Below are 9,135 nucleotides of genomic sequence, written 5' to 3'. Positions count from 1 at the left end.
GTGCTAAACACTGTGAACACTACCGTGGAGCTTGTGTGCTAGTTATGGAAAGTTTGAGGATTTAGAACTAGAGATAGAAATTCAGAGATTGTACCAACCAATCAAACATATTTTTTTATAATAGGAAGCAGATTTAGAGTGGTTACAAAAATTATGTGTGTTAGTTTAAGGGTTACAAAAATTATGTGTTTTTCTAGAATTCTCATAAATGTCCATGTTCAACCACCACCTTCCTTCTGTTACATTTTCTCTCCTCAATTACCAAGGTGGTAATTCTCTCCTTCTCTGCTTGCCCTTATCCACTTAACTTCTTATAGACTTTGCTAGTGTTGGCCAACATAGATTTATCCTTGAACATCAGTATTTCACTTACACTCCCAATTCTCAAAACTTGTTACTGGGAAGAACTTATCTGACAAAATGAATTTATATTTAAAATATTTATGATATAGTGCATGGGTGGTTCAGTGGTAGAATGTTCATTTTCCATATAGAAGACACAGGTTCAATTCCATGTGTCAAGACCATGCACCCCCCAAAAAATATATATTTATGACTGAAAATCTGTTGAATATAACTAAATTATATTTCAATATAGCTCATAATTATTGACTGCTTTGTAAATTTCAAAGTCTGTGCTAACAAAGAAGAATGACTCATGAAATCCCTAAATTGTGCTTAGTATAGAACAGCCCAGTCTTAGTGCTCAATGAGTGTTGATTAAATGGATTAAAATGTTAACCTTTCCATGAGTATCTAGAAAGTATCACAAAATGTAGCCTGCTAAAGTGGAAGGAAAAAGAGATTTGGAAACAATGAGTAATTTGAATCTAGTTTTTTACTTGCTTTCTACTGACCTTTGCTAAGTTATTTAACTTCTCTAAGCCACAGTTTCTGAATTTTTATAATGGGACAATGAGTATCTTGCTTCCAATGTTATGTAGCATTAGCATTGCAATTAATGTAACCAAAGCACCTTGAACATTGCTTATATTAGGCGCCCTTTTATTAAAAAAATTAACCAAAAACATTAGTTCTCTGCAGCTGATTAATCTAACTGTCCTCCATTCTCTATGGGGACCCTAGGTGCAGTAGCTGCAGACAGTGCCTCCTTGGCAGTGTTAGAACCTACTGCTTATATGGGTTGCCTTATGAAATCTTGGAGATAGACCTTACTTGCTGATGTTCATGTATTACCTCATGCTGTCCCCAGGCTAGGCTCCAGACAGGTATGTGAGGTGCCTTTGAAGAGCCCCAGGGTCTGGCGGCCAGGACCCATATTAGTTAAGTTATCGTGTCCATCCCAAACCAAGCTTCAAAACAAAGAGCCTGTGATTGAGGTACTATACAGGGCCAAGTTCAAGCCCCCCTGGCCACCAGAAGATTCATATCTTAAGGAAGTAGGGTTTTACCAAGTATGCTGATTTCAAAGGATTATGTTCCCTAGAAAAGCCATGTTTTAATCCTGATTCATCTAGTGTATGGCAGCCATTTCTTTTAATCCCTGTTTAGCACTGTAGGTTGGAAACTAGATTAGATTATCTCCATGAAGATGTGACATGCCCAATTGTGGATATTTCCCTTAGATTAGGGGGAAATGTAGTCCACCCATTCCTAACCTAACTTGGGCTCACCAATAAACTACTTCTTAACCATTGAAAAAACACACACACTCACACATGCAAATAAGCAAAAACATTAGTTAAATATAAGAGGATTATAGTCAATGTCAAAAGCATGTGAGAAACATTGATTTAGTCAAGTGTTTCTGAATATGAGAAAGAAGAGCATTGGAGTATGCCCTATGGAGTATGGGAATGGAGGTCAAAACATAAGATTCTTGAGGCCCTGAAACATTTTATTTTTATTTTATTTTATTAAATCTCATATAGTTTTGGCTTTGGAAAACTAAAATAAAAAGGTAAAATTTGTCAAAATCTTCCTTTAAATAATAAACTGGAAGAAGGGTAGTATAATGAGGGATAGATGCAAAATTGTTGAGCAATTCTATTTATATTGAGGGCAGGATTTCCCACAAATTATACTCTGTAGTCCTTGACATGAGAGCATTCCTGGTGGTCATGAATGTATGCACACCATGATGGGTAAGATATGTAAATTGAAAAATGTGCAATCATTCAAGAAAATTTAAAAATTCCAAAATATTTTTATAAGCATATCAAGACACTTTTATGAGCCAAATTACTGCTTTAGGTATACACTTACTTTAAATTGAAGCATGTGACTTTGATTTTCTTATTACCCCTGGTGGGCCTGACCTGATCATCCCAACCCATTAAAAGAGGGTTTAGAGGTCAGAAAATTTCTTTCCTGCTGGCCTCAAAGAAATAAGATACTGTGAATTCCACAGCTGCGAGAAATTAATTTTTCCCACAGGTGATCTTGGTAGTGGACCCTGAGCCAGAGATAAGAATGCAGTCCCAGCTGACGTCATGATTGTAGCCTTGGAGGCTCTGAACCAAGCATCAACCTAAGCAGCACTCACACCTCCGACTTGTGGAAACTGTGAGATAATAAACAGGAATTGTTTGTAGCCACTAAGTCAGTGGTAATTTTTTTCAGCAGCAATAGAAAATAAAAATACATACCAAAAGCCAAAATATAAAGTGCCTTGAAATGCTATGCAAAATCTCTTACATAAATAAAGAGGTAATTTAATAAATGCAGGTAAGATCAAGGAATGTTTGCTTCTAAAATGTGTATTAGAAGAATATGTGCCAGGCACATGCCTACATTTCTTTCCCATTACTATTTCTCATTTTACTGCTAGTTCATGAAATATCTTATTTCATCTCTCATAATGTGCCAAACATTGCAGAGATAACTGCAGTGAAACTGTCAAACAGGATGGATTCAGGGAAGCTTGAAGTGTTTGTGCAGTATACATCCAACAGCTCTGCATGTTCACGCCAACCAGCTCTATATCATGACTTGATTCTTCACAATGGCAGGCTCAAAACCAGCCCTTCACTACCTTCTGCCATAATTAAGGAAGGTGTGATGAAGATTGAGAAAGATAGCATAAACGACTTTAGTTACAGTTGAATCACAGGTAGATTGAGACAGCAAACATTCATCAAGGAGCATAGCCAATCCCTATCTAATAACTTGACATAGCCAATCCTTATCTAATAACTTGACGTATCTATAAACAAATCAAAAGAGCAACAACCTCCTTAAAGCACTGGGGGTCAAGCAAGTTACAGTTCTGAAGATGTTTCATGGTAGAGAAATATTACATAGAAATATATGCATATAAGTGGAAATATGAGTTTGTATGCAATTCATTTTAAAGAATGCCACATTTAAGATTACGAAATATATTTGTCTCAATTTTATTTCTAGAACTTAGGGTATTCTCAAAAATATGCAAGTGTTAAGATTTCAAGGTGGCATGTAGTTTTCTTGATGCCAGTTGTTGGTATCTTTGGGTACATTTTGATTTGTAGTTATAATTTTACCTGGTTAAAGAAAGTTGAAGGAAGGAAGGAAAGAATAGCACTCTTTTTACTTTTTGAAACACTGTTTTTAACTCTATTACCTCAAATAATCTTCCATGAAGAGTCTGTGACTATTCTATTGGAGTAACAATTGCTATTCCTTTTTGGAAAAAGCATAAAGTTAAGAAATGAAAAACTAGGGGGAGAGGAATACTTTTTCTACTTAGAACTACAATATTGTTATCTTCAAAGTCCCCTTTCTGAACCACATTTGATTATAAAGGTTTCACTAGACTTCAAAGTGGGTCCTATACTCAATTTAATTTTGCAGGGAAGCTAATTAATGATAAGTGGACTATTTATTGTTATATTTATGATTTGTTCCCAAAGAACTCTGAGGAACAAAGCTTTATTTTTCCAATTTCTCTTACTTTTGTTTTTTTTTAAGCATATTTTATTTATATGAGCCAATGACTATAAAATCAAAAGCATTTGATTATTCAGCACTGTTTATGATACAATATACAGTACAATAAATTCAGCATATGCAAAGTTGATGAGAAAGAGAAAATGTGCTTTTGTTTATTTAATTTGGAAGGTAGATATGAGACCATAAAATTCATACTAAATTCAGAAAAAAATATAGTAAATCATCACTTCTTTGGTTCTTGAGTAAATCCCAGTTGTTTACTTGGGGGGATAAGAGAAAGTGAAGTAGTGATAAATTAGTAAAGGCTCTTTGATAAATTCTTAAAAAAAAAAGAATGAAAGACTCCATTTTGATATTAGATGGGAAAGCAAACAAATGCCATTGTAATTAAATAATCATATTTACAAAATACTATAATATCAGAAATTTATTTTGTAGGATAATTAATTATATCCTTAGAGTCATAGGTATATGAAGGAAATATATAAAATAAAAACAACCAAATTTTAAGAAGTAAAATAGAGAAATAAAGCTATGATCACAAATAAGAGGCCAATTATTATATAATAATGTGAAGAATCTTCAGAACCTTTATTGTAATAAATTGTAATACATTGAAGAATGACAAATTACAATAATATTCCAATGTATTCCTGATTTGACTAAAAGGCTTCAAAATGAATAAAATTCTTGTTCATCACAATATAATCTTAGGTGCTTTGAAGATGAAAGAATTACTCTGCTTTTCCAAATCCCGAAACAACTGTGGCAATACTGTGTAGACTGGAAAAAAGTGGAAACTTCCCAAAGAAGTACTAGGCAACCAGGCCCAAAGTAGAGGGTTCCCAGATCATAAAAGCATGCTAACCAGGACAATAAACACATAGATATTAGGAAGTATTTAAAAGATGGTAGGTAAATATCCTTGGATTAGGTTTATCAGTATGGAAAGGGCCTTCGGCTTCACCCTGGTCATGCTTCAAGACTGCAATTCAGAGTTTCTTAAAAAATCTGATTAGCACTCAATTTAAAATATATTTCTTCTTAAATATTTTAATATACATTATATACAAGTTTCAGTGTAATACGTGATTTAGCACTTGGGAAGCCATTGACCAATTAACCAAATAAATTCTGACTGGTTAACTAATTTTCATGCAAACAACAGCATAAAACATTTACTGCCTTTTCTTTTATTTATGTTTTCTTATTTTAAAAGTTATAATCTAAAAAATAATATTAATTTAAAATATTTTTAGTTATAAGTCAGGTTTTAGTTGACATTGCATAACCAAAACCAAGCAATAAAATTAATACATTTCTGTGGTTTGGGGAGTTTTTAAAGAATAATATTTTCCCTATTGTTTAATTCTTTCACTAATTAATAGAAATGTTTAGCTGGCTACCAAGTGCCATAAACTTTCCACAGTATCCATTATGAATGAAATATAATTTGTTTCTGATTAGCTTCATTTTATATGATTGCTATGAATTTGAACTAATAAGACAAGTATATAACACCATGCTTGCTTTCTTATCTTTTGAAGTGTCTCTTAAATTTTCATTGAAAAAAAGGCTATCTGCTGTTAAATAATTTAAATAATTCCTTTAGCATCTCTTTTTACTTATTTTATAACAAAGACCAAGGGAGATAAAATAACCAAATATTAGCAAAATCAAGATTCTAAGAAAAATATTTTTGCCTTCTTCCTCTTTTCCTGTTCTACTTAATTTGCAACTTTACTGGATTTAGCTCTAGATGAAGCACCAAGCAAGAGGCAAAAAGACTGCATATTCTTTATCATGGAGTATGGAGGAAGAGATAGACATTCTTAATTTTACTAAATTCCTTTCTCCCACCAGGGGTTTGATGATGATTATTATCCACCTTTAAATTCTAGACACTGAGCTTTGTGCTGGGGATATAATACTAAGCAAAAGTAGCTAAGTCCCTACTCTCCATATCAAAGGAAACAAACATATAACTTCCTAGTATGCTTTAAAATGCTATCTTACTTGTGGAGACTATTTTATTTTTTATAGACAGATATAAGGCCTTCTCTTTTACTTCCAGTGTAACTTGTTTACACCTATATAATTGTATGATTCTTGCTGGGTTGTCATTATTTGATTATATATATTTCTCTGCTAAAATGTTAGTGCACTGAAGGTGCAAATGTATCTGCTCATACTTAGTGTATTCTTAGTGTACTGAAAGCAGTTACAAAAAAGGAGTACGTTTTTCTTCTGGAGTATGAGTTCTAGATTTGTTAAGCTGCTTGAAGGAATATAAGTGGGATACAAATAAATTAAACCATGGGACAGTATGACTTGAAACCAATTTCCACTTCTTAGGTTGACAGTGCATAACAGTACATTGAGAGGCAGTATGGTATAGTGGTAAAGTTGTAAGGCTCTGAGATGAAACTTTCTGTATTTGAATCCCACTTATATTCCTTCAAGCAGCTTAGTCTTTCTGTGCCTCTGTTTCGTCATGTGCAACCTGGTGATTAAACTTAATATAAGTGAATGAGTTAGGCACGTTATCAGATTGTGCTCCATGGAGAAATGCTTGTGTTGAATTTTCTGTTACAATATAGATTGGCAGTGCCATGCTTTGGGGTAATTCGTGAATTATGCACAGTTAATGCATGAACTGATACCAGAGTATTGCTTATGGGGTGGTTCCACAACAGAATTTGGCAAAATTTCTGGATATTATCAGAAGAGTTTTGTGAGACATATTAAAAGTAAAGAATTAAATTATAGCTGCGTGTATTAGTTATGTATATATACAACAAAACTGATGCAACTAAATGACCTGAAAGTAATTACATGGCACAAATAATTAAGCATGATGGAAAATTGCCATCATGAAAAATACTTAGTAGTAAGCTTGGGTGTAGCCTTGACACCGAAGTCTAAAAGTTTTGATAGTAGTAGAATCTTAAAGATATTTGAGTTTGTGTTATGTAAACAAATATTTGAACATAGAGTTGTTCAAAATGCATCTATTTTATAAGGTGACAATATCTCATGCAATAAAATTAGCTAAGGTTTATATAACCTGAAATTTTATTGACATAAGTTACACAAAATAAGCTTCAGTGAAATTCCTTTTTCTTAACCGTGGAGTTCTTTGTTTTTTATTTCTTTTATTGCTTGCATAGAGTGAACCAGAAAGCTATCACAGGTTGTCCTCATGAAATGTAATCATAGCTCAATGAGTCAACTAATATTGATCACTCTGATAAGTTATTAATGGTTGAAATAGGTAAAAAAGAAGGTGATCACAGAAGGGTTGTGCTTGAAAAAATGTGATTAATATGAAGGGAATCAATGTGCTCAATCATGTCACACACATCTTTATGAAACCTAGATAATCAATGCTGCTTTTAGATGGCTACAAAAAGCCATCGGGATAATATGTAGCTATGAGAAGAAAGTATGATCATGCATGTAGTACCATCATATACTTGCTGTTTAGACTTTGCCAACGAATTTGAAATATAGGTTTTCTACTATGCTGCCGCAAAATAATAACATCATAGGTACACTCTGAATAATTGTCTCCTGGGAAATTTTTTTTCAGAGAAACATAACAAGCAAATGATCCTTTGGCAAACAAATGTTACGTGGCTCTCTTGGAGGTAGCTATTTGCTAGTATTTTTTGAAAACGATTAAAATTATAATTTAGTTTTTGACTTGATGTGGTGTTTTGCAGCTGTATGTACCCCAGAAAAATATGTTCTGAAATCTAATCCATTCTTATAGTTATAAACCCATCGTAAGTAGGAAATTTTGATAAAGTTGGGTCTGTCCCACCTTAGTCAGGAAGGGTCTTAATCCTATTGCTGGAGTCTTTTATAAGAGGATGAAATTCAGACAGAAAGGAAAGAAAAAGCCACAGAATCAAGAAGCTGAAGTCAACAAAACCCAGAAGAGTAGGGGGAGACTAGCAGATACCACCGTATGCTTTGCCATGTGATAAAGGAGCCAAGGCTTGTGGCAGCCAGGATTCAGGAAGAAAGCATCACTTTGGTGATTGCCTTGATGATGCATTGATTTGGACATTTTTCTCACCTCAGACTGTGAGTGAATACATTCATATTGTTGAACCTGACCATTTTATGTATTTCTTTGAGCAGCCTAGTTTACTGCTGACTAAAACATTTGGCAAAATAAAAAAGCTAATTCTTCTATTAACAAATGTGATAAATACATTTTTTATAAATTAAGTCAATGGATATATGCAAATAAATAGTAGGTACATATTAGAATACAAATGAAAATTTTATGCCTTATTAGAAAATACTACCTCTTTTGGTAAAGTATTCTGAAAATATATTTAACTAAATTTCCTTTTCTAGAAGGTGCATTTGTTTCAGAAAATGAATTATTTGCCATTAGAATTGAAGTGATCATATTAATCAAATCCATTTCATTTTAACTCTTATTAGTAATGTTTTGATACACCAGCCTATCCATGAACCTGAATAAAGTTTGAATTAATGAAACTTGAATAATTGATGTGTTCACTTAACTCTAAAAAGTAACTGCATATACGGGAGTCTCTTACAGTGTTCTATTTTACAGTATGGGTGTGCAAATGTCTGTTCTTGATGGAACCTCAGAATATAGCATACTCCACCTGTCTGCCCAGTATGTCAAAAAAATCGAAGCTATCTCTCAAGACAGTCGAAGTGTTTCCTTATATTTAATGGCGGAAGACCATTTGTAGCTGAAATCCGACTGTTCAAAGAGATCTTCAACTCACCCAGGCCTTTGCTACCGCTTTCACTGTACTTTTACTGAAACACAGAACTGTTGATTTTTCCCAAGGTGTGGTGCTGGTTGCCACAGTCTTGCTACAAGAGTAGGGATGCAAATAGGTATTCTCAAAAGTCAGCTGAGGTAGCGAAAGTTCCAAGAACTGATTTCATCATACGCTAGAGAGTCATGCTCCGAGATTGATGTCAGGGCTGACCCCCTCGCTTCAATCCTACCCACTGCAGGGATTGAAGATGTCCTTCTCAGCTACAGTGATCCTTTAAGGCTCTAGGTAGGAAAATTTACTTTTAACACATTGCTTCCTTTGTCAACTGCCTTATGCCACAGAATTGTTGTAGATTCCCTACGTTGCAGCAAATTAGATTCAGCCATACAGACCCTTTATCAGGGAGAAAACATGCCTTCAGGCAGACGGGGACTGAACTATGATTCAGTCTGCAAATTTATGAATA

The 9,135-nt window shown here is 33.8% G+C and overlaps 1 non-coding gene across 1 annotated transcript; it reads left to right on the top strand.

Moving 5' to 3' along the window:
- Positions 1-1,038: 1,038 nt before the first annotated feature.
- LOC143675354 (small nucleolar RNA SNORA70) lies at positions 1,039-1,171 on the top strand. The gene has a single exon (XR_013171580.1). It is a non-coding gene; the product is annotated as a small nucleolar RNA SNORA70 (small nucleolar RNA).
- The last annotated feature ends 7,964 nt before the right edge of the window (positions 1,172-9,135 follow it).

The sequence above is a fragment of the Tamandua tetradactyla genome, chromosome 2 (genome assembly GCF_023851605.1).
Source record: "Tamandua tetradactyla isolate mTamTet1 chromosome 2, mTamTet1.pri, whole genome shotgun sequence".
Classification (NCBI taxonomy): Eukaryota; Metazoa; Chordata; class Mammalia; order Pilosa; family Myrmecophagidae; genus Tamandua; species Tamandua tetradactyla.
The sequence above is the reverse complement of the archived record's forward strand: the minus strand, read 5'-3'. Positions and strand labels throughout refer to the sequence as shown.